Here is a 27777-nt window from a genome sequence, read left to right as displayed (position 1 = left end):
AGCAACTTTCCAAAATTATACAAGCAATGTTTAAAATGTGTCCCTGGTTTTTGGGCTTTTGTCCACCCACCCCCCAAATAAAATTTGGCTTTTTCCAGATTTCTTGTACTGCAAAGTTGACAGATACAGTTGAGTGATGATTGGATTTTTCAAGGAGCTGAGAGCTTCAGGGGAAGAGAAGTTTAGTGTTGCTTATGTTGAGTCTGCTTGCATTGTTAATAGCATATCAGGTTAAATACTTGCTTTTGATGCATAAGACTATGGGTTCTACTCCCACAGTATGTAGATGCATTGCTGATACTGTACTGTGTTCTACTTTTAAAGGGGGTGGGTATAACAAGTCAAAGGTATAGTTACAGACAGAACAAAAGTGAAAAAATGTCATGCACAAGGGCATTTGTGTCTCAGTGGAAAGAGCAAAAAATATTAACCCAAATTCAGGAACATAAAATCAGAATGATTATATTCTGTGCTGCATTATAAGAAAAAAGTGTGTGTGTGGATGCAAACTTTTATGATAGAAATTAATGATGGAATGGCAGAAGTGGCAAACTTCAAAACACCCATGCAGATGGACAATAGTGGTACGACTACTGAATCCTATACAAATGCACTTTATAAGCACTTACACGAGTGCATGGATTGTCCTATCCCTAACAGAACCAAGATGCTATCCTCCAAAAAAAACAAAACAAAGCCAATCTGGTGGTCCCCTGCCATAAATAAACTCTACAACAGAAGAAAGAAACTGTTGCAAAAAAGAGTAAAATCCTATGATTGGAGGAACTCCCTGGTCAACCTCTGTAAAAAGCTGAGATCCTTCATAAAAATCATCCAAAGCTAGTTATGAAAACAAAATTGCCACTGATTCTAAAGACAACCACAATGCAGTCTATAGCTATGTCAAGAATCTCAATGGCAACAATCAGATGTGCTCTGAGTTACAGCACAATGGCACTAAATATACAGAACCAACTGATATTGCCAACATCCTGGCAGATAGGTTCAGTGCTAACTTTACCCCACTCTCAGCCCCTAAAGGGCCCATCTCTAAACCAGAAGAATACAAAGTTCCTGTAATCATGGCTACACAGGTAAAAAACACACTCTCCAAAGCCAAGAACACAGCATCCATGGGACCTGACAACATCCCAGGCTGTGTTCTACATGAACTGGCACCTCACCTAAGCACCATGTTGCCTCACCTCAGGCTTTGTGCCCACTGAATGGCATACAGCAACAGTTATCCCACTCCACAAAGGAGGAGTCACCATGGACCCCGGGAACTACCACCCCATTAGCCTAATGAGCCTGGTCTGCAAGGCCATGGAATATATCGTCATGGATCTTATACACAAAGACATTGGTACTCTCCAAACTCTTGACCCCACCCAGTTTGGGGTTGTAAAGGTAGATCATGCCTCCTAAACCTGATAGACTATTTTGAAGCAGTCACCAAAGCTGTAGACGAGGGTAAGGTAGTTTACACAGCCTAGCTAGATCTCATCAGTGCTTTTGACACCATCCCCCACTCTGGAATTATAGATAAACTCACTAAACTAGGTTTAAATCCCTATGTCACAAGATGGGTTGCCAATTGGCTTCTGACAGAACTCACACTGTGAAAGTAGCAGACTCCAAATCCGACTTCAGACCAGTGACAAGTGGAGTACCACAGGGTTCAGTCCTGAGTCCTCTCCTGTTTAGTATCTACTTTTCTAAAGTACAGGCTAACACAGAAGGTCTTTGGCTAATGAAGTTCACAGTTTTCTACAGTGTTAAAGGTAGTGGAGCCATAATCAAAACTCCTAATGATGTGGACATCCTACAAAAGTGCCTTACGGAGACAGATGCCTGCTGTCAAAGCCATGGCCTCAAGCTCAATGCCAAAAAGTGCACTGGCATTCCCCTTGGTAAAACCTCTGTACCCATGAGCTACCACATAGGTGGTAGTCTACTTAACACCAAAAGTGTGATAAGAGACCTTGGGACAAAGTTGGACAGTAGTCTCTCCTTTGATAATCACATTGCCACAGTAGTCAGTAAATCCTTCTATGTAGCACACCTCATCACAAAAGGTTTCTCATCCAGGAAAAAAGAGATCATTGTTCCCCTCTACTCGTCCCTCATTAGACCCATTATAGAGAACAGTGCCCCTTTTGGTATGTACCTCAGAAGACATCTACAACAACTGGAAAGGCCGCAAAAATACCCCACAAAGAGGATTACCAGCCTCAAACAGATGCCCTACACAGAGCATCTCAAAAAACTCCAGCTTTACTCAATCGCATATCGCCTACTCAGTGGCAATCTCTGACTAACATACAAAGCTATGTGAAACCCAGAGCTGTTGGACATGCTCCACTTAAAGAAATCCCAGTCCTTCCGAGCTACATGCTCTAGGGACCTAAACATTGTCACTACAATAAACAGAGCATACTGGAGGGATAGATTCCTGTCCCAGAGACTTCTCATACTTTGGAACAAACTACCTATCTATATCAAACAAAGCTCATTAGCATACTTCTAGAAAAATCTTGATGATTAGTTGGGAAATAGGAAATTCACCCCGGGGATCACCTCTGTGGCTATGCTTGACAGGGGCAGAGGAAAATAATTTTCTTGGGTGGTGAAAGCCAGGGTACCTTTTTGGCTAGGCTTATATAGTCCCTTGGGTCAATAGTCTAGTACTTACCTATGAACCTAAATGTTCTGAATTGGGCAGTTTTATCTTTGGTACATTTTGTTTCATTGCCTACTGGAAAAATGTTCAAACAATAAATTTAACATGCGCTCTACATCTAACAAGTGTGCTGTATTATACAAGGAATATAATTTAATAAAGTCAGGGAGGTGTGTCAAAGAACACATGTATGTTTCTTGTTTTGTGTGCAAGGGGTCTACGATGAAAACAGCCCAAAGGTAATCTTTATCCGCCACTGGCCAGATGCATTTTCTTTGGATGTGGTGTGGGTTTCATTGCTGTTTCAATGAATGTGAGTTTTAATGCAATGTTTATTTTCATTGTGAGACAGTATTGCTTTGTTTAGCAGATGTCTATTAGTGTTTGTGTATTGTGCTATAATATGTAAAAATAAAATCCAAATAATCAATGTAGAAGTAAAGCAGTATGCACATTTCTGTTTATTGTTAATGGGACAAAATAGCCAGGTAAAGTACATTGGAATGGCTGCAGGGGGACTCTAGTGCCATATTTTGGTTGTCTGTTCTTCAGCTTGCATTTGAAAGTTGGTATCTCATAATTCCATCAGAGTGGGTGGGGGTTACATAATTATGTATGCTAATTGTATGTTAATCAGCATACCGATTTGCACCTATTTTTCATGGGCCTTGTCCAGATTTTTGATGTTTCCAGGTTGAGAGGTATGATTAGAACACATGCCTGTAATCAACCATGATTAAATGGTCTGTGTTCTATAGTCTGTGTGCTGAAACTGAAAAGTTTGACTCATTGAATAGTTTACAATTTTACATTATTTGTGCATTTTTAAAAATGAGGATGCTGAATCTTTTTTCAGAGGGCGGATGGTATTTTAAATGTATTTTAAATTACTTTATATGCATTCAAATTTTTTTATCAGAAAAGTAATGTGGTCACTTTAAAAGTTTGGTCATATGACTTTTACCCTTGATCATGTGATTTTGTATTTAGTATTTAAGTGTATTTGATATGGTTGTCTGTCTGAAGAAGTTGAGTTATTAAACTTGATGAAAGCGCTAACATACAAAAACAGTTTGCTTCTGTTTTTTTTTGCCTCTTTTTTGTTTTGTTAAGTGGTTTGTCAGTTTTCTTTGGAGCTTAAATCAATAAAACGAATCCTGTTCAAACAAAAAACCTCATGTATATCCAGATAATGATTACAAATAATGTTTATCTGACTCCAGTAAAGATTAATAAATTCAAAGCAAAAACTTCTCCAATCTGTCTTTATTGCCAGTCTCAAAGAGCAGACCTAATCCATATATTTTGGAGTTGTAAATATACGTATAAGTTGTGGTGTTCACTAGGAGTTAAACTGGAAAAACTGGGATCTGAAAAATCCATGTTGTCATGGGAATTTGCTATTTTGCACATTACTTCCCAGAAGATTCCTAAACAAAACCTATTTGTACTAATTACCCTTTTTTCCTTAAACTATACTTCACTCAGAACTGGTTGGATAGAACCAGATATCATGGTCTGGTTTTAAAAGCATGGCAATTAAATACATTTCAACACATAAAATAATAACAAAGACCATAAACAAGTAGGCTTATTTTAAGCAAAGTTGCAGCTTTCTCCTTGATCATATCTTAATACGAAAAAGCAGGATAGGATTTACCAAAAATTAATTAAACCTAAACAAAGGACATTAAGCTTTCCTTTCCTTGTACATGATAGATAACATAGTCCTACTGTTTTTTTTCCCTCTTTTAAGGATCTAGACAGGTATAGTATTGGAATGACAAGTTAAATGAAATATACTACTTTAGCACTTGCTGTACATAGTGTATGTAACTAACATGTTGAAATAACTGTTATTGCAAACTGTATAAATAGTTTCAAACGTCTGTTTTTCATTTTATGATATATTACAAACAAAAATTTGAAAAATAAAATATTGAAAAAAAGTATAAACAGAAAGATAAATGCATCAAAAAATTGTGCAAGAATGAGAAAAAGTTATTAGATGAGAAACTGGCAGCAAAGGCAGAAACAATGACAGCGATTGGAAATTCAAGTGCATTATATCGTGTTGCCAAAGAATGTACGGACGAGAATAAACAGAGGCAACCTATTAGATTAGCAAATGGAAAAAGTGCAAAAACACAAGAGGAACAATTAAAGAGATGGCAAGAACATTTTGAATCTGTACTAATCTGCCCCACACCAGATGATCTGCATGACTTCAGCAGTGATGGCCAAGTGAGACTGAAGTAAAGGAAGCCATAGCCAAACTAAAGAATGGAAAAGCTCGTGGAACAGACCAGATAAAACCAGAGTTGTTAAAATATGCTACATCTTCAGTGAATATTTCACATGTCTCTTAAACAACATATGGACTCAAGAAAAGGTACCTAATGACTAGAAAAATGGCATCATCATCTCTTTACCAAAAAAGGGAGATCTTAGAGACTGCATGACTTGGCATGGAATCATATTGTTGTCAGTCCCAGGCAAAGCTTTCACCAACTGAACAGATTGAAAGGAGCAATTGATGACAGACTCAGAAAGGAACAGGCTGGATTTAGAACAGGTCGATCCTGGACTGACCAGATATTTGCACTAAAACAGATTATAGAAAAAAAAACAGCGTGGAAGAATCCAGTCATTGTCAACTTTGTAGACTTCAAAAAAGCCTTTGACTTTACACGTAGACCATCACTATGGTACATCTTGGCAGAATACGGGATTCCTCAAAAATTCATTACACTCTTTAAGAGTCTGTATCAAGATAGCAAGTGCACAGTTCAGGTGAATAATGAATACATTGACTGGTTTCTGGTGGTCACTTGCATATGACAGGGATGTACACTGTCTCCCTTATTATTTGCAATAGTTATTGATTGGGTCATGTGGAAAGCATTGCATGAAAACTCAGTGGGACTGGAATGGGTCGATGACAACAAGCTATATGACTTGGTCTTTGCTGATGAAATAGCTCTTAATGATACAACATGGAGTGGGTTGCAGACAATAACCATATCAGTGGAGAAACAGGGTGGGAATGTAGGCTTCAAAATGAATCCTGACAAATGCAAAGTGTTGGTCAGTGAAGCATGGAATGACAACAAAGACATAGTGGCTGTAGCAACAATATAAGATATGAAAAAACTTGTCGTACCTGGGCAGTTTCATCTCTCATACAGGTAACTGCGAGAAGGAAGTTCTGGTTAGACTTGGAAAAGCAAGTGCAGCATTCACTAGACTATCCAAAATCTGGAGAACAAAAACATTGCACTGTCCGCAAAGGTGAAGCTATACCAAGCACTGTTGCTGTTTATACCCTTATATGGTGCTGAGCTACGGCCAATCACAGCATCAGCCATGAGAAAACTTGAGGCTGCTCATCATAAATGATTAAGATGCATTTTGGGAATATCGTGGAAGGACAAAGTAAAAAAATGAGAGTGTTAAAGAAAGAATGCAACAATGGAAACTTAAAATATCATTATGGAAAGAAGACTATGTTGGTTTGGTCATGTTAACAACATGGACACTAGCAGGATTCCTATACAATCCCTCAACTAGGAACTAGCTGGATACAAGAAAAAAACAGACAGACCTCGGCAAAACTGGAAGGGAGTTGTAACAAGAGACCTCCATCCCCTGAATATTACTTGGGAGGAAGCTAAAGAAGCAGCAGCTGATAGGACACAGTGGAGTCAACTTGTAGCCAAAGACAACATCGATGTGGGGTGAACCGAAGATCGAATACCGAAGTATGTATTGTTTAAACCTGAAGAAGTAGCTTTTATTATTATATACAAACTAGGGTTTCTGACATATAATACTCCAAATTCTGTATATTTAACGTTCACTTTCTAATGCAGAGATTACTCAAATTTCCATGTGCTATCATGTCACCAGTTGCTGCAACCTAAGAGTTTTTGTCAGGTAAATGAAGGATTGGACTCTATTGTAAACATGATAGATGATATATTAGGGTGACATCATTGCAATAAGACTCTGAAAAGTGATTGTTATAGCTGCTAAAAAAGAAGATAGTATCATTTTCAGTTACTAAAGGACAAATTAAAGTAAAATGTATATATCTGAAATGCAAGGTTGATATTCTAATCTTAGAGTGATTAAAGCATTATGCAGAAACTCAACTTTATTGTCCAAATCTTACAGCCAGAAGACAAATGAAAGTGGCAGAAGGTTTGGGAATGCTGCAGAATTGTGTAATATTTTTTGTCTGTGCTAACTAAGCCTATGTTTTACTTTGTCCCCTTTCTTAGAGGCAAAGAAAGGAATAACAAACAAGTAAAGATCTTTAAAATTGCTTAATAATCTACTGACAAATGCTTCCAATATTAATAAGCTAGCTGCGCTGTATATATCTGCAAGTCAGAACTGTATAAGAAGTCACCCTATGGAAAAACAGGTCAGTCACTTATAGGTCCAGTTTGTTTACAGATGGAAAGTTAACACGTATACAGGTCCAGGGTGTTTGCAGATATAAAGGTAAGATATGTACACAAGAGTATTTTAATGGAGATGTTCTATGAAGGTATCTACAGACCACAGACACTTGCAAATCATATTCTAAAATTCTTTGTATAAAGTACATCCTAGTCTGCAGATAATGTTACTTAATTTAAATGTATGGTCTCAAACTGAAATGTGGTCCATACAAAGAACTAAACATAATGGATAAAAAGAGATTAGATTTGCTAGAGAAGCATGAAAAACTGTTATAATAAGAACTATATATGTTTTGGGTAATCATGATATTACCAATGAAAGAAAAAAAAAAAGAAAAATATTTCCGGAGATAAAATGGCACAGGCTTAGAAATGTAAATACTGAAATACATCACAGTAAGTGGTAGGAATGAGCAGAAATTATCTGCAAGGAAAGAAATTCAGTTGAAAAAATATATTGTGTCTAAGGTTTAATATTCAAATTATGACTGAATAATTGCTCCCGGAGAAGATGAATGCTTGAGACAATGCACTAATCAAACCTTGGAGGAATAAACTGAAAAGGCCAAGGCATAACATATTAACCAAATATCTTGACTCAGAAAAAGTAGGACAGTCATGCCATGACTATAAGATCATATAATAATGAGAATTCAGATCAACAGCTGTGAACTGACATTGTCATTCCCTTACTGAAATGTATCATCATGAATGGAGTCAAATGGCTACTGATTTATTTTAATTAAAGGAAGTTATGCATCTTACTTCTGGATTCTTACTCCATGTTTACCAAAATACTCATACTGAAAGGTACAACGTGTTCAACAGTTATTAGAGTGTTAAAGTATATATTCCAGAGAAAGGATACACGATATATCTGACAATGGTCTGCAAAGCAAATGTAAACATTTTAGTAGACATGCACATGAAAGGTAATTTGGACATGTCACCACTAGTGCATACAGTACTCAATTTGTTGAGCAAGAAGAGAGAACTTTACAAACTATGAAAAAGTTTGAGAGGAAGATCTGTTACAAAACTTAAGAATATTGTCCTTACTCAGTTTTTGACGGTGAGAAATCAGCAAAAATACAATTTGAACAAGACTGACAGGTTTACAAATAGGAGAAAACAAGGCAAATAGTGTGAGGATACATTTGCACCCCAAACTTGAAATAGTGGGAGAAGTAGTACAGTGATGACCTTATGTTGTTCTTGGGAAAGGCATAAAGCAAATGGTAGACAATACCAAACCATACGTCAAAATAAACCTTCCTGGATGACCAACCCGACCTGTTGCAGGAAAACAGACACTATAACAACTGTGATAGTTAAGAATTGTAGGCCAAGAGAAGCCTTAAGCCATATCTCCAGATAAAGCTGTAGTGCATCAGTAAATACTCCACAAAGAAGCCCAATATGAATAGTCCCAATATTTAGATATGGAAGGCAAATGTAGAAACCACACTGCTGTTTGGACTATTTGAGAGCTGAAAGTAATTGTAAGGACAACAGAATTGGATTTATGTAAATGACAATTAAATAATAATGAAAAGTCATATGAAATATCTCAAGATATGTGCATTATATATTTATGGTTCATTTTAAAATCATCAGGGTAACAAAGCACAGGCCATGACAGAGACAATTTCCCTACCTGAATTTAAGGTAGCTGCAAGGTATGGGGTACATATAAGTATGAACCTGAACTAGCTATATGAAGATATGTGAAGATCAAGTTCACTTTCTATATAGACCTCAAGGGGGTTACACCATTTAATTTGGATATCTGTATTGTTTATTCACTACATTCATAAATCAATATATTTATTACAGCACTGTATATGCTGAAGCTGTGCTCACTTCAGCAAGTCTAAACTTCATTGGTGCTAAAACAAGGAGTTATAAATGAATTAAATAATAAACAGCCGGTTAATGTAGGCATGGTTACCAAATAAAGGTCAACTGACAACTACAATAATAGCTTACTTGATGGGGTTAGCGGCTATGCCTCATGACTTGAAAATATTTGCCTTAAAGGAGAAACAAATAAAATACCAAAAATCTGTGGCACTGTTGCTTTCAGTTTCATTCTCATTGCTGCATTTACTTTACTCTGCAGAACTAACCAACTATTCTCGCAGTTAATAATGTGTTTCTGAAGTGTAAACCAGATGTTTAATAATTCATATGCTTCCACCATGATATGTTCACACATTGTCACTTAAACCATCATGTGATTATACTCACCAGTTTATTTTGATTTAATATTCCCAGTGTCATTCCTGAAATTCAGTGTCCAATGAGATGCTGAGAAGGTAATATTGCCTTAAATCAATATTTTTTTAATTGAATTACTTCTTTATGAAGCTTGTTGATACATGAATTAGATCAGGGAACATGAGGCAAAAACAATGACTCATTAAACTTGCTAATTATATACATTGAAAGAGATATTATGGTACATAGCACAACTAGAAATGTTCATGTATTCATTGGTTTAATCCGTGAGTATCTATCCTGTCAAACAGCAACAGAAGAGGCTCACCACAGCTATTATTTAACTCGATTTAATCCAAAATAATAAAAATACATACAGGATCTATCCTGTCAAATTTGTGTAAAACAGGGTGGAAAGATTAAATGAGAAAGACATCAATACATAAATGTTAATACTTTGTTATATGCATCATAATTTATAGTATTTGTTTATATACTGTGTCTCATGTACAGTTTTTATTTTCTTGTAAAAAGACAGTCAATACATTTGAGTGCATTTTATTTTATGACATTTACTGCAAATGGGAAGGGTTTATTACCATATTCATATATTTATGAGTATTATGTGTGATGTAAATAATGCCTTCAACAAAATAACTGGTTATAATGCATTAATGCAGACTTTACAGATAGGACAATAAATAAATAAGAAATTTGTCATAATGCAGCTATTACGCTTTATATTTTAGCAACAACAACTGTAGTACTTGTACAGTAAGTAGAATTCCTCACATTCTAAACATTTTGAATCCCTAGGTCACAGCATACTATAAAACGGAAGTAGCAGTTTAATGAAAGCTTGCTTACCAGAGCTAAGTGTCAACAACATTTTTTTCTGCTTCATTAGTATGAGCACATTGTATACTAAACTTCATTTCAAAGACAAGCAGAGATTCTTCAATGTCTTTAAAACGTGTTGTCCTAAAATAAGTAAAAAATATAAACAATTCAGTGACTTCAGAAATGCATTCTCTTTCTGCATTCATATTGTACATAGTATGCTTTAATATTTTTCATAGAAGTAACATTCATAACGTATGCATTCATTGGGCCCATGTTTTATACAGATGGCAAGCTCCCCATAGCTACATGTGGTAGGAGTAAACTACTAATGTGACCATCACCAGAAAAAAGGGGAAATGTATTTTTTTTCTGTGGTTTTGTAAAAAGGTGCACTAGAACTGAATTAATGTGTATTTCTCAGATATGTGTGCATGAGTGTTGGGGAAAAAAGTCTGGCACATAATAAATATTAATTTCTAAACTGATAAAATAATAAGAAGTTAATATAACTGCCTGTGGTGCAGTCTGACAGAATAGAATAGAATTGAATAGAATGGGATATATTAAAATAGAACAGAATACAAAAGAATACAGTAGAGTAGGGCAGAATGGAACATAATACAGTACATGGAATATAATGCATTACAAATTACAAGTGCCAGCCACACTAGACAGTTATCTGCATGCTGCATACTTTTACAATAACAGTAGACAGACAATTACAACAAAATTTGGATACAATTATTTTAAATTACAAGCAATTTAATACATTGATGAATCTTCTGAAGATGAAGTAGAGTCCACAATGTCCATTTTTCACTTATCTATGCTATACTTTGACATGCTAGAAAATAATTTGGTTTGACTGAAATACATTTTTCTCATTTTGGCAGGTAAAAAAATATCTGTGTGTATTTTAGGTGCCCTTCCTGTAATACAGGAAACATTAAATTGCACTTAATTACATTTTGGTCTCACACACACACACACACACACACACACACACACACACACACACACATTTTGACACAGGTGCAGTTAGGAAAACTATGTAATAACCAGCTGGAATAAGGGCCTTGTCAAGTCCTATGACTGGAGTTTTAAAGTGTTCCCTCAAGGTGTGTTGTGAAACTATAAACAATTGGCGGAAAGTAACCACAAGCACTGTTGTATTTCTGTTTTGATCTACAAGCCAAGCAGGCTATTATTCTGAAATAATTTATGGTTTATTGCACAAAACTGTGATTTTGACAATCTGGTACCTCTAGAGATTTCTTCGACTTAACTGTTGATGTACACACAGACACAGAACAAAGGTTCTGCATATTGCTTTCTTTGCAATATCTCTGTGGTCAAGTACAGTGCATTTTCGGCTAATAATTTCTTATAGAATTGGTGCTGTTGTTTCCCTGACATGTTTCCTCTGTGGGACATTTTTCTTTTTCTCTTCCCCAATGACTCCAGTAAGACTTAATTTTTTAAAATGATTTTTGAGTCAAAAGTAGAAACTGATCAGAACCTGGTGCAACTATGGTAGCCATTGATTGAACTGGTGACTTTTGCTGTGAATACCGTCAGCTTACTTCCTATTAGAATACTAACTGAGGGTCATGATATGGAATCCTACCTAGTATCTGTTAAGTGTTGCACCATCATAATGAACTGGGGCTAAGCAGACTGTACAAAAATTCTGTCATTTCAGCTGGCAGGGATTCATTGCACGCATACATGGATGAGGAAGGAACTGATTATATTGTCTACGACAAGCTTAAGAAAGATCTTTATCATAAGGTGTGAAAAACTTCTGCTGTACAGGCAATAAAAAATGTATCTCTAGACTTTAAAGCTGACAAACTGGTAAGAAAGCAGGTACAATATAAACAAAACTATTTTAAAGTTGTGATTACAGCCTGATAGCAATGGCAAATGAAAATATTAGAAAAACTAGCATTTGGCAGATCTAAAAGAGCTTTATCTAGTAATATAAGAAAAGGGGTATTGCAGACTGTTCCCACAAACTCTAATAATCTAGTAACAATAGGACCATGAGTATCCATTAGTGACTTAATGGTTAAAATTGAACTGTCTGTTTCAAAGTCAAAAACTGAAGAAATAAATGTGCCTGGTTTTGTTAAACAAAAAGTTGCAAGTAATGTCTAGCAATCTGCAGATCTAAAAGAGCTTTATCTAGTAATATAAGAAAAAGGGCATTGCATTCTCTTACAAACAAGCTAATTCAAGCTCTGATAAACTCTGGATGCAAAATTACCATTACTAATGGTTCCCTGTTATGTAAGCAAAAAACAACCAAATGCAGAGGTGACATGCTTTCATAATAATAGAAAAGAATGCTCACATACACATGCAGAATTCTAAACAATTTTAGGAAATGTGTTCCAGCATGTGGTTATAACCCCTGATTTGACTCATACTTAATATTAGGAAATACTTTATCCATTTTAAAGCAGTTTAGAAATGTGTGAGGTGGGAGAATCCGTAGCTACAGTGTGGTAGGCTGATGGACTGAACAGAAAAGAGGTAAAGCAGTAGAGTAAAGCACCCATTCATTATAAGGACATGGAGAGACCAAGATGGTGGCAGTTATATAAATATCAAGAATCAAAACAAGGAGGAAGCGGTTTGTATTCAAGCTTCAAAATGGGGCAAAATGTCACAGCTCTACAGTAAAAATGAACCGACCTTTTATTAAAATGCAGCTCAAAGAGCGATGAACACTCCAAACTTTAAGAGATATTATAAAAGGAACAGAAAATGAACAAAGGGAAAACCATGAAGTAAGACTCAGTACAGGATGGATGTCTTCACAGAGGTCGACAAGGAAAGGATACAAAATAGAAACAGGTTACTTGTCACATCAAAGTGAGTAATAAAATGATACAGATAAGGGAGTTCTAAACCAACCTTTGCTAGAGTAAAACATGAAACTCAAGTAAGGCTGTCTGTAAGCCTCAGGTGTCTATAAGTAAGGCAAGAAGAATAAACAAAGATAAAACTTCTTCTGAGATGTTCTTTGCAGAGGGATGGCAATACAGAGAAGAATATAAGGATGATGGTGGTCTCCACTTGTACAAGTAGAGTAATCTAAAAGAAAGGTGACCACTCAAGCCACTCAAGAAACTGAGGCAGAGACAGTGAAGCAGAAGGTCATTTGGTGACATGCATTTGAGGGTGTAAGATGTTAAAGATGGTGCAGTATTAGTATTTTATGGAATTAAGCTACATCTTCCCTTTCAGAATAAGCTACTGAAGAAAATAGCTTTACACTATGGGCTTACACATAAGCCACCAGCCCAGTATGATGTAATATCTGCATGATATGGTCATTTAGAGGACTAGGAGGCCCACTTATCAAAAATACAGGCTGTGTTACAATCTGTAAGACAAGTAGACTTGACTTCATATACTAAGAAAAGTAAACTGGGTATGGCACAAGTGAAATACTTAGGATATCTTATAGGAAGAGGGGTGATATGAACACAACTAGAAAAAAAATGGCTTGTTTTCACAACAAAAAGACAGATGAAGGGTTTTCATGCACTATCCTGGTGTGACAGAAAGCTGGAGCTTCATTTTAGCACTCCTGCTTATTAATTGGCAGATCTCAGAAGATGCAAAGCTCCTGTAAAGGTGCAATGGTCTTGTGTTTTGTATATATTGTCTCATGGGTCACATAGATAATTTAATACAGTACAAAAGATCCTAAGTTCTAAACCTGTGCCTTTTCATTTTACTAAGGAATTTACTCTGCAAACTATAATTCGATGTGAAAAGCACCCTTTGTGTTATATAAACAGAAAGTTGCACAAATTGGAAATGAGATATTATACAATGACTCGCCAGTGATATTCAAAATTGAGCAGGCTGATTGGTCAGCCAAACCAGAGTGCCTATTGTAAATCAAGCATATACCAACACAAAATAATGTCATTGTATAATAGCCGCAACCAACTCCTGGGTGTGATATATTGAAGATTTACCCATGGTTGAATTTCTTTACTTATGACAGCGAAGCCCGAGTAATGAAACATACCAACCGTGAGTAAATCTTCAATATACCACACCCAGTCATTGGTTATTGCTATATTATACAATGACCCCCCATTAATATTCAAAAACGTGCACGCTGATTGGTCAGCGTGCACGTTGTAAATCACTTATAGTAATGGAAAAAAGGTCCGGTCGCCTGGACATTTTCCATTACTATAACTCTTTTTTAAGCAACGGAGAATGCAAGATCTCCGTTGCTTCATACTGTCTCGCTATGTTAAACTCGTTTAACATAGCGAGACAGCTTTAAAAAAAGCAACGGGGAATCTCCGTTGCTTTTTTTTAAAGCTGTCTCACTATGTCAAACTCCTTTAACATAGCGAGACAGTTTGTAAAAAGCAACGGAGATCTTGCTTTCTCTGTTGCTTTTTTCTAAACTGTTTTGCTATGTTAAATGGGTTTAACATAGCGAGACAGCTTTAAAAAAGCAACAGAGATTCTCTGTTGCTTTTTTAAAGCTGTCTCGCTATGTTAAACCCATTTAACATAACAAAACAGTTTGTAAAAAGCAACAGAGATCTTGCTTTCTCCGTTGCTTTTTTCAAAACTGTCTCGCTATGTTAAATGGGTTTAACATAGCGAGACAGCTTTAAAAAAGCAATGGAGATTCTCTGTTGCTTTTTAAAGCTGTCTCGCTATGTTAAACCCATTTAACATAGCGAAACACAATGGAGATCTTGCTTTCTCCGTTGCTTTTGCCCACAGCTCTGATGTACTGCATAGGCATACGCATGCACAGCACATCAGAACTGTCGCAGAATACCAGACAGCTGCGGAAGGGCAGAAAGGAGGCATTATACAATGCCATCATTTAAGAAAAGTAATTATTTTTTTTCTTAAATAATGTCATTGTATAATAGCAATAACCCACGTCTGGGTGTGGGTAATGCTGGATTTACCCATGGTTGGCTTTGTTTGGCCACTGGCCCTCGTGACCAAACCACACCAACCGTGGGTAAATCCAGCATTACCCACACCCTGGCATGGGTTATTTCTATATTCTACCACAGATTGGCAGTGTTTATAAATCAATTGAGTGTTCTGCTCCCTGAAGTATTATTTAATTAATATGCATTTCATCTTTGTAACTGACCAGACTCCATCTACAATGGTTGAGTAGGCAGACTGATGGCAGTACAAAGGTGTGCTGTTGGGCTCCATCCTTTCAGCCTTTTCAGTATACTCTTACCCATAGCCCTTTGCCTAGACAGCAACAATCGAGATGGGTTACTGAAGTCCTACAGCTCATCAGTGTGAGTATAAACTGGGGGTATGTGTTGAGAGGGGGAATATTGTGACTCATTGAGTCTACAAACATGTGCAATATTCTTTACAAGCATGATAAGTGTGTATGGAAATACTCATGGTCACTTGACATATGTGAACAGGTAAATTATGTATTACATATTTAGCAAAGTACTGATAAAGGTGGTGGTGCTGCGGTAGCGTTGTCGTCTCACAGTTAGACGTTGCCCGTTCGATTCTCAGTTAGAGCGTCTTCTGTGTGGTGACATGCGTGAATGGGCGTTCCTTCGTTGAAGGTTGTGCGTTAGGCCCGGCAAGCCAGCATGTAAAAATCTACTGCCAATCATTAGCGGACCGGAGTTCCGCTGTGGCGACCCCTAACCGGGAAAAGCCGAAAGACACTGATAAAGGTTAATGCTGTAGTAAAAAACTGTCCTGCAACACCAAGACAGCAATTTCATTCCTTACTCAAAATTGTAGAAGTGCTGAGTAGGACCTGACCACAAAGACCCTGAAGGTGAAGGGTGTGACAGCCCAATCGAGGTGACCTGTGGTGTATACTTGGAAGACTCACATAGAGCACAGAGCTGTAAATGGGGCCTGATTGTGGCCTAGAGATTTACACTTTTAAAAGACAGCCTGTTTCAATGAGGAGCTTGTATGGAACTGTAATAAAAATTGCTGGAACGTAACCAAAAATGTACTGTTTTAATTTTTGTTTTAAATATAAGCCAAGTGAGCTACTATTTTAATTTGCCTTGTAGATTAGCAAAGAAAAGTCTTTTATCCTGTTGCATACAATCTGATACCTCCAGTGACTCCTTGGACTTACTATATGCATACATATCTATATCTATATCTATATATATATATATATATATATATATATATATATATATATATATATGGTTCTGGGTCATAACATCGACAACTAAGAACATCGACACCGACTTCACGCGAACATCGACACAGAAATAATCGAAACTACAAATCACGGACATTTAACAGGTAAGGGGTTGACATATCGCTAATCATGCCTACCATAAACATGGTAGACATGATTAGCGAAATCTAAACCCTTACCTGTTAAATGTCCGTGATTTGTAGTTTCGATTATTTCTGTGTCGGTGTTTTCGCGTCGGTGATGTCGGTGTCGATGTTCTTAGTTGTCGATGTTATGACCCAGAACCATACATATATATATATATATATATATATATATATATATATATATATATATATATATATATAGATATATATATATGTGTGTGTGTGTGTGTGTGTATATATATATATATATGTATATGTGTGTGTGTGTGTTTGTGTTTATTTACCGGGAAACTCTGACTTGGAACAAACCGATTTTCAGTGGAGGCCCAGAGAGAAATGCTCCAGATGCATGTCTTTGTAATGTAAGATGAAACCAGACCACCAAGAGAAAACCCACATGAACATAGGGATGACATGCAGACTCTGCACAGAAGACACCCCAAGCAAGAATGGAACCGGAGAACCTCTTGCTGTGAGGTGAAACTTTTAACCACTGCACCATCCTTATGTTTGTGTGTGTGTGTGTGTGTGTGTGTGTGTGTGTGTGTGTGTGTGTGTGTGTGTATATACATATATATATATATATATATATATATATATATATATATACATATACATATACATATAACATTATATTATAATATGTTAAGGCATAAACATAAAATGTATGTACACACATACACATACATTTACTTCAAATGAATACATTGCACTGTAGTCCCCATTAATTCTCCAACAAGAGTATTCGATGTTTTTCTGTATATCTGCTAGTTAAAGAAAATAGTGCATCCACGTTTCTTCTTGAAGCCTTGCAAACACACTCATTGCCTGATTTACTTTCTCACACGCATCTTCTTTCTGTATAACAATCACCACTTCACGATGTAGATAAGAGCCTTACCTCAAAAGAAAACAACCAAAACCTGACATTTACAAAGGATAAAGAATTTGAATCAGCAGCTCCTTTCATTAATTTTGGTATTAATGACTTGGATTAAGTGACTAAAAGAATTTGTATAAATATTTATATTATGAGGAAAATGGATGTCGGTAACATCTGGCATCTCTTAGTGACACTAATCCTATCTGTTTAGTTAGATAATCACTAATTTTATTTCAAACAGTATAACAGATTAAGGTATACTCAAAGGTGCTAATGCAAATTAAGGACGTTTTGGAGGCTTGATACAAAAGATTCCTCTTCCTTACAATGATCCTCAAATTTTTTTTCACACGTTAAATAATGCTGGTCTCAAGAAATCTTAAACTTCTCTCAAATTAACAGCTGTAAAGTCATGAAGCTAATGATATCCAGGTAAAACTTAAATTTAGTATTTATAGTTTGCATCATGGATAAAATCGGTAAGAAAATTGTCATTAAGAATAGCAACAACTTCTATTCACCATGAAGCTATAGAGTAATTTCATTTATTTTCATTTGCCACTAGCTTGAGAAAATTGCTGCACTTTTTAAAATTATAGAAATGTTATAAAAAAGACATTTAATCAGGGATTGCAACCCACCAGTTTATTTATTGGCTATAAATGATTCAGTCACATTGATTAATATTGATGTGACACCCCAACACAATGCAAAAACAGGACAAAAGTGGTTGATGATGATAATAATTTTATAACTAATAATGCACAGAATTCTTGAATTATAACATATTATAAAAATAATGCTGTAATTGTATATAACATTTTGATGCGTATAATACAAAGCACATTTCATTCTGTTCCACTCTCATGTTCTATTTAAGCAGTTATATAACAATAAAAAATGCCTAGACTTTAAAACTACACTTAGTCTGAACTTCAGATTGTGCCAGAATCCCTTATCTGGTAGGATTCACTGAACAACAATTTCTAATGACAGCTTAGAGAAAACAGTTAAATTATACTGTATAAAAGAATAAGCCATAGAAAACAGTAGGAAGTAAAGCTTCCACAACTCTTCGTTTTAAATACTCATCTACATGGTTACAGTAAAAATGATATATAACAGTTTTCACTAAACTGCACTTTCAATTATTGTTTGCAGTAAATAACTCTTTAGAAAATTGGAACACAGACAAGTGAGTAGTTTCCCAGAAACGTTATGCATAAACCACGTGTGTGTTAGGAGATTCTTACACCGCCACAACAATTCTTCAGAGCTGTACCATTTGCCTCTCTAATTCTTATTCTGGCATCATGAATCTTTCATACAGATAACGTTCTTAGTCATTGCAAAGTTATAAAAGTAAAACTGTAGCTGTAAATGTACCATTAGCTTACTTAATACATAAAAATGTAGGTTGACTGAAAATTTAGCAAACAGTACATATGACAGTTTTTTCCTAGATTATTTCAGTCCGTGTGAAATGCATACACTAAAACTAGTAAAGAAACTGTCAGAGCAAGAAGTGGAAAGCTAAAGAAAAATTATTGTAACTATAATAATATGAAGAATTAAATCACATTTATGTTCTTAAATACACCTGCATATGCATGCAAACCCATGTACGCAAATGGGCAAATGGATAGACAGTCAGATAGATAGATATACACACACACGTACACTTAGACACATGTGCACACACACACACCTTACTTATCCGTACTCCACATTATTAATGATATACACACATGCAATCTGTATTAATATTGATAAGTAAGGTATACTATTATGTATTTATTAAATTGTATTTATGTTTGTTTGTTGGCATATTTCTATGTGAAAGCTCAGGTAACATTTATAGTGACCTAGTGACTATGGCAGATTCTATGACAAGTACAATTTCCTTACACTTTCCTATTACTTTTAGGAGATGGTGAAGGACCAACATGGCAGAACATAAGAAACAACAGAAGCATCACCCTCTGTGTTTTGGTGTGGATATACCTATGAATAATCCTTTGATTAATGCTGGTGCTTTTGGTGTTTTATTGATTCTAACCTGGTAAAATGTTGTCAGATAATGAATCCAGTTGTAGCAGTTCATTGTCAAAGAGTGAGATTTTAAACACTGCTTACCACTTTATGAAATCAGCAAAACTGCTGCTGAAATTGATTGTTTTCAACTAAGTGCTCTAGATACTGTTTCTTGACATAGCTGTTGAGAAACAAATTGTTAAAAAAGTTCTTGGGAGAACCGATTTGAAAGAATTTCAGTACTACACCTTTAGTAAGATGCCATGGAGCTAAAATGCCACACAACAGAGCATCTGTATGGAACACGATGAGAAGAATCAATTCAGCAAGTCCTGAAGCTCACATAAAGACCAATAAGTCAACGAAGTCAAACTGAAACTTAAAAAAAAACTATTGTAATCTGGGATAAAGTTAATGGACTGCTTTGTTTTAAACTGTGCAAAACATGATCTGTAATATGCCTTAGAAATGGGGACTTCTGTGAAAGTATATATCAATGCACTGCTCTGGAAGAAAAGGTTACTAGAGTGTGTATTATAGCAATAACCCACGCCTGGGTGTGGGTAATGCTGGATTTACCCATGGTTGGTGTGGTTTGGTCACGAGGGCAAAGCCTGAGTGGCCAAACAAAGCCAACCGTGGGTAAATCCAGCATTACGCACACCCAGGCGTGGGTTATTGCTATTATACAATGACATTATTTAAGAAAAAAAATAATTACTTTTCGTAAATAATGGCATTGTATAATGCCTCCTTGCTGCCCTTCCGCAGCTGTCTGATATTCTGCGGCAGTTCTGATGTACTGTACATGCGTATGCCTACGCAGTACATCAGTGCTGTGGGCAAAAGCAATGGAGAAAGCAAGATCTCCGTTGCTTTTTACAAACTGTTTCATTATGTTAAATGAGTTTAACATAGTGAGACAGCTTTAAAAAAAGCAACGGGCCTTTTTCCATTACTATAACTCTGATTTACAACATGCACGCTGACCAATCAGCGTGCACATTTTTGAATAATAATGGGGGGTCGTTGTATAATAAAAAAGTTAACTGTTATCCTTGGAATGAGTATGGTTGGTATTCATAGTCACTTGTACAAATGTGATATGGGTATTCCTATTGCTTAAGAATGAAGGCAGCAAAGGCAAGATTTACAGAGGCCATTTATGCTATGCAAAATACCTTAAAAATAATGAGATGTGAATGAGAATTTTTAAAAATGTGTAATATGTTAATGAAGTTATACAGTTCATAGTACTATACAATTCATAGTAAGACATCCAGACGGTACGCACATCCATTGTTAAAAGTGATACATCACCATAGATATTGGAGTTGCAATCCACTAACTTGCCCTTAGTCATCCCTGTTGTAGTTTGTCTAAGTATGCTCAAGCAGTTCCCTGACACATAAATGAATTATCCTAAAGCTCCCTTCATTCACTTCAGTAGTCTAACTAGGTATGCTCAAGCACTTCCCTGACACACAAATGAATTATCCCCCAGCTCCACCTTCATTCACTTCAGTAGTCTGACCATGTATATACAAGTACTTCCCTGACACACAAATTAATTATTTCCCCTACGTGACCCCTTCAAGAGCATGTCCAGGTATGCGCAAGCACCAACATGAAACATTTTCCCAAGTGACCCCTTCAGTAAGTTGTTCTGGTATGTACAAAAAATGAAGTGAAACATTCACCCAAGTGACCCTTTAAGTAAAATGTTCAGATATGCACAAGTACCAACTGATTCCCCCTCACATATCCATATTCTCCTAGAAAACTGCTGCTTAGTGGCATACGTTCATGACTGTTTACATGCATAGTATGAAAATGAGCTCATTATAAACTCATGTCTATGAATTGTACTCATAAAAGTATGTGCAAGGCTCCTTATCTGCATAGTAGCTATCCTTCTATTCCTTATGTGTTAAGGATTTTATGCTTTTCTGATAAGGGAGCATGTTTACAACAACTCCTTTGCATTTTTGTATTCACGTTGAAAGTCAAGTATTTGCATATCTGCATAACGCCACTCTTAGTGGGTCACCTCTACTAAAATGTGAACCCTGGAATATGAATACCCCCTAATGTGTTCATTTACATGACTGTGAAAACAAATCTGAAATGACTGTGCATTTATGACTGAAGCTATTGCAAAAGAATAACTATCTTGCATATTTCAAGGTATGTTGGAAATCTGTTCATGAACTGAAAAAGTCACTGATGGAAGAAAAAAAAAATAAGCACTAAGTCATGTGAGATACTGGTGGGTTTGCATACAATTAGATTCAACTTTTAATACCAAAGAATCCAGGAAATCAGCAGTGATTAGCCAAGTGAGTAAGAACCAAGGAAAAAAAAACTCTGCCTTCTGAATTGTAAATCAGTTTAATACATTAATCAGTTTAATGCATTAATCAGTTAAATGCATTAATCAGTTTAATGCATTGAGTATTTTCATCCCTGCAATATAGGACTGAATCAAATGTATAAAACGGGTTAAAATATTAAATCCAGAAGAGAAGCATTTTTCTTGCCTAAAGGTTCAGCATTTACCAACTATTAGGGCAAACAGAGGACCTATTAGATATCAGACCATCAATAGGTCAAAATCCCAATTAAATCATACCTATCAACAAAACAATCTTGTTCTTGTATCATCAACATTACTACGTCCCCTTCTTATTCATCCAAACCAAGAATCATAAAATCTTCCCACTTTATCTCCTGTTTACATGTCTCAATTGAATAAATGAATTGTTAAAATATGCACGTCTGATCTTCTGTGTACTAAAATATCAGTGTGTCTTTATACATAGAGCGTAAAATGATGATGGAAGTTCTTATCAGGTCATTACCTTTTAAACTACACAGAGCTTAATGATATGTAACATGTTTGTAATGTTAGCTCATGCTAACTGCCTGGAAAAATAACTGTATGCAGTGTGGAGCTTTTCACCTCAGGCCTCCACTCAAAAGGGGGGGGGTGCCCAGTCAGGCTTTCCAGTAATCAAATGAGAATAAATACTTAAGTAAAATAAAGCATTAATTAAATAAAGAAAGAAATAAGACTTCCTTCTCTGTAATGAAGATAACACTTGATTAATAAATATTCAAAAGATTAGACAGTATGTTGAGATGGGAAATTCAGAGAAGCAGTGTGAACTTCTCTGTAGGAAATGACATTCTGAAAATGATATAGTACTTTCTGTTAAAGCAAATACTATAAAGGTGATTTTGCAGTTTTGTGGCAATCCAATGTTGCAAAAGATTTGATGTAGGCATTCTGTACCTATTTTTAAATGCAAAGTTTTGGAACCAGATACAAATGGAAAAATTTCAGAAAACATGCAGGGGTGTGATACAGTTTGAATTATTGGTCAGAGTAAATGCCATCACAAAGCAACATGGATAAGGACTGCAGAAGTTATCTGTTAAATGCAATACCAGGAAAAAGGGAGAGTGCTAATAACAGATATAGGGGTAAAGGCAAAGCCTCTGAGATTAATAAGTGAATATACAACAGAGGAAGAATGCTCCAGTTACATACATATAGTGCTAACATTGTGTGCATGCATAACTGCTCCTGCTTCTATACATATCATTCAGAAAAAAATATTGTCAATTTTCTCGATGCTCGTAACTTCCACGTTTTCTATTGTAATGAGCATTATTTTTGGCTGAATGCCATAACCTTTGCAAACATATCTAAAAATGACTTCCTGCTGTCATTCTTGTGGTTTACCAGTCTCCCTGCACAATTCTGTTGCACTTTTGTTTGCATGTTGTTTTATCTGCCTATGCAGACAGTTTATACCTGGTTGTAACAGTAATTTATTACCATCCCTTTTCTTCTTAAGCTTCCTGTTCCTTTGCCTAATCAATTTTTGTTCTGTGACTAATACCATCATCTATATTGTGTTTTTATTTTGCCTGGCTTAAATTTATAAATAGAAATCTTCAAATAACCTTGCATGCTGAAAACATCTTTCCTTTTGAAGACAACTGACCTGTCTATATACCTTTAATAACTTTTAGCTGAAGTGCTGATCTTTCACATTTTTTATCACAATGAATGTCAGAGAGGTTATAAGAAATATGCAAAATACAGCATAATATTGGCAACTTTGTATAGAAACTAATGTGAAATGATAATGATACTGTAATTGCTTCAAACAAGACTCTGAATCCACAATTACTTAAAGACAAAGATATCAAATACCTAATAACCTTTTAACTAAGTTTCACTTTGCAAAATTTCTAGGCAACAATATTGCTTTTGACATTAGATGAACTGCATTCAAATTCAGAGTTAAAGACATACTTATTAGTAAACCATTCTATCTGAAAAATGTAAAAATGAAAAATACTTTGAAATTCACACATGCAACTTGATAATGAACATTGATTCAGCTTAAATGCAGATAATATTGACTAATAAATTCACAGCACTTATGCTTTTAATCATTTGCTTTTCTTATCCAAAATCTGTACCAGTTTTGTGAAATGTGCAGCTGTCTCTTCAAAACTTCTGAACAATCAACTTAAGTCATGGCTAAAACAACATTTTGTCAATTGAAAGTAAATATAACAGCCACAAGATATACTTTCAGTCTTCCAACATTGCTATCTCAAAGAACTTAACTGCACAAATATTGTATGAAAAAATGCATTATATAATTTCAAATCTTAACATGGATAAAGCTTCAGATCCAGATGGCTTTTATACCTTTTTTCATAAAAGCTCAAATAACCATTAACCCCAAATACTTTGATTTATCCATTAGCAATTCCATTTGTTTTACATAACTGAAGAATTTTCAGTCAAAAACAATTTTATTGTCATACATAACTGAGATCATCCTGTAATTAAACACAATTATACAACGACCGGCCATTAATATTCAAAAACGTGCACGCTGATTGGTCAGCATGCATGTTGTAAATCCGAGTTATAGTAATGGAAAAAGGTCTGGTCGCCCAAACTTTTTCCATTACTACAACTCTTAGAGCAACACTGTCTCGCTATGTTAAATGAGTTTACATAGCAAGACAGGTCTTGCTTTCTCAGTTGCTTTTTTCAAAACTGTTTCGCTATGTTAAATGGGTTTAACATAGTGAGACAGCTATAAAATAAGCAACGGAGATTCTCCATTGCTTTTGTTAAAGCTGTCTCGCTATGTTAAACCCATTTAACATAGCAAAACAGTTTGTAAAAAGCAATGAAGATCTTGCTTTCTCTGTTGCTTTTGCCCGCAGTTTTGATGTACTGCGTAGGCATACCCATTCGCAGTACATTAGAACTGCCGCAGAATACCAGACAGCTGTGGAAGGGCAGCAAGGAGGCATTATACAATGCCATTATTTAAGAAAAGTAATTATTTTTTTTCTTAAATAATGTCATTGTATAATAGCAATAACCCACTTCTGGGTGTGGGTAATGCTGGATTTACCCACGGTTGGCTTTGTCTGGCCACCCGGACTTTGCCCTCATGACCAAACCACACCAACCATGGGTAAATCCAGCATTACCCACACCCAGGAGTGGGTTATTGCTATATCATCTTATATCATATTATAATATACATAGCTATTCTAGCTTAACATTTTCATTCAATAACAGATTAGAACATATCAAAGTTTCTGTCTGGATTCATAAAACAGCAATAAAATGATATGAATTATTTTACATCCTGACGCTAACACTGCTCATCACTACAGGCTTCTGATTTGGACTACACCAAGCCTTTGAGCAAGTTCATGTTCCATTCCTTGATGCAGTTCTGAAAAGATTCCCTTTCCTGGAAAGTCATATTTAAGTAATTGGCATCCTATAGGACTTGGTTTCTATGTCTCTCACCATAAATGGCAACTTATCAGTCTTTTAAAAGATTTCATCAGGTAATAGACAAAGGTGGCCCTTTTTGCCATATTTCCTTATTTTATCTTTCGAAATATTACTTTTAAATATCTCATTATCCCAATTAATGAGCAGAAAGATATATAAAATATATCAGTATTATTTCCTTTACAGATAATCTCCTTTTAATTTTCTTTTTTAATCCAAAAAGCTATTATTTATTTGAAATTATTAATAGTTACAGTATAGTATCCAATTTATATTGATGTTTGACAAATCATCTTTGTTTCTTCTGAAGGATACTAATGTCACAGATAGCTCGAATAAGCTCATATACCTAAGAGTAAAGTATGAATCTGACATTCTCACTTTTTTGCATGTAAAATTCAATTCATTACTACTAAGACAAATCTAAAAAAAAAAAGGAATAGACTTCAGTATCGTCTGTTTGTTAGATCTTAGTCAAAATGAACATATTCCTAAGGTTCTTCAACATCTACAATATTTCTGTGTGTACAATTTGTGTGATCTCTTCAGATTTATTTAGTTTATATATTCTATTTCAAAGATAAGAAAGATACTAAGTTTTGCTGAACATTTCAGTGCAAATTCCATCACTACATCTGTTTAGAAAATGATGACCAGATTAATCATAGATTGTCTTGGTATTTCTTCTAAATCAAACACTTGTCTTGTTACTTAATCGTGTTTTTATCTGAACTAGCCTAATACATAATTTCATAATTTCTGTATTAAATTAGATCTATTCGAGGAATTATTACTATTATACTCACTCACTGACAATACAAGCATCTTAAACAACACACTTCCAAAAATTCGGTACTTTTTATAATGAAAGATGTTTGCTTGTACCATATCGAAATGAATGAATAAATAAATAAATAAATAAAAATAACTCCTTAATTTCAAATGCTGAAATGACTGACCTCTAGATTTTAAATAAAAGAAAAATGCTGCTCTATAACTAAACCTTATCAGGACAGCACTCTATAAATTGTCTCTTTATTTAAATCTGATTATTAAAAGAGACGTATTTAGTATGAACTCTCCTGGGGCAGTACTCTTATCTTGTAGTGTTCTGCAAGGTTTATTATTTGAATCATTATTATTTATGGGCTGCACGGTAATCTAGAAGGTATCAAGGAAATGCCACTCTTTTGATCCTTCTTGTACGGTTTTTAGTGCTACCATAGATGTCTGTTGCCTATTATGAAATAGGAACAAACCACTTGCTGATAAACAGGATAAACACCCAGTGCTCCAGAAAAACTTGAATAATATTAATGAAACTTAACTGATTCAGTTCTTAACAGAGGTTTCCTTTGCTGAAGTCCTCATGTGCTTTTTGCTTTTGTGCAGATTTTCTTTGGGAACTATTGCTTCCTCCCACATCCAAATGCATGCTGTAGCTGGACTGTTGACTTTATATTGTCCCTAGTTTTGCATGGTGGGTGCATTACATAGAGGAAACATCTGCCAGTAATTTTCATCCATATTTGCCTAGTAAACTCCATGGATGGTATTGGCTATTCTTGGGGTTACTGTAGGAACAAGATTCAGTTTCTAAGTGTGGATCAATTCATCTGGTTGAGACTGATTCTCTATAAGATAAAGGTTTGACCGTGTTAGCTATAATATATGCGTTCACTTTCTTCTCACTTCAAAGCATTCATCCTCATTGCTATATACATTTTTGTGGAGTAAATAGGGTGCATGACCTGGGAGTGTTATTTAATCATGGGACCTCACAAGGAGTCCAAGTGATAGCAGTGGTCAAGTCAAACTTTTTTGGATCTGAGAAAAATCATCTGAATCAGATAACGTTTGTCCAGAAGGGACATAGCCACTATAATCCTTGCATTGGTGTCTTCATACCTTAACTTTCATAATACCCTGCACCAGGGCTCCCTGCTTCTGAACTTCACTGACTATAACTGCATCAGAAAATTGCTGCTATGATACAAATTAGAACTCCAATGTCACCTCATATAACCAATGTACTGTTGACTGCAGTTGTTACAAGTCAAATAACATCTCACCTGCATGGTTTTGAGCGTTGTTAGCATTTCCAGCAAAATATTGACTCTGCCTTTTTTAATTACCTAGTTACACCTTAATTTCTCTTAGTTCTACCACTGCAGAGCCAATATCATACCTGTCCCTGGGTACCCTTCATGATTTCTTAGTACACATACATTCAGCTTTGTCAACCCCCCATTTTCTCTCTCTCACTCTCTCTCTCTCTTTTTCTTTCTGTCTGTCTCTCTCTCTCTTTTTTCTTTCTGTCTCTCTCTCTCTCAGTGACACCATCATAGTCATACTAAGCTGAGATCAAGGTGAAGATTCTCTCGTATACTCAAGCATACAATGGCACACTAGTTTTACAAAGCGCAGATTC

General features: G+C 35.6%; 1 long non-coding RNA gene across 1 annotated transcript in view; it reads right to left on the bottom strand.

The window, feature by feature from the left end:
* Positions 1-27777, bottom strand: part of LOC122805482 — a 1542547-nt gene that overhangs the window by 463145 nt on the left and 1051625 nt on the right. Inside the window, exon 3 of the long non-coding RNA XR_006365371.1 lies at positions 10240-10353. This is a non-coding gene — a long non-coding RNA (uncharacterized LOC122805482). The remainder of the gene's footprint in view (positions 1-10239; positions 10354-27777) is intronic.

This window comes from Protopterus annectens, chromosome 6.part1, assembly GCF_019279795.1.
Source record: "Protopterus annectens isolate FY-2018-M chromosome 6.part1, PAN1.0, whole genome shotgun sequence".
Classification (NCBI taxonomy): Eukaryota; Metazoa; Chordata; order Ceratodontiformes; family Protopteridae; genus Protopterus; species Protopterus annectens.
The sequence above is the reverse complement of the archived record's forward strand: the minus strand, read 5'-3'. Positions and strand labels throughout refer to the sequence as shown.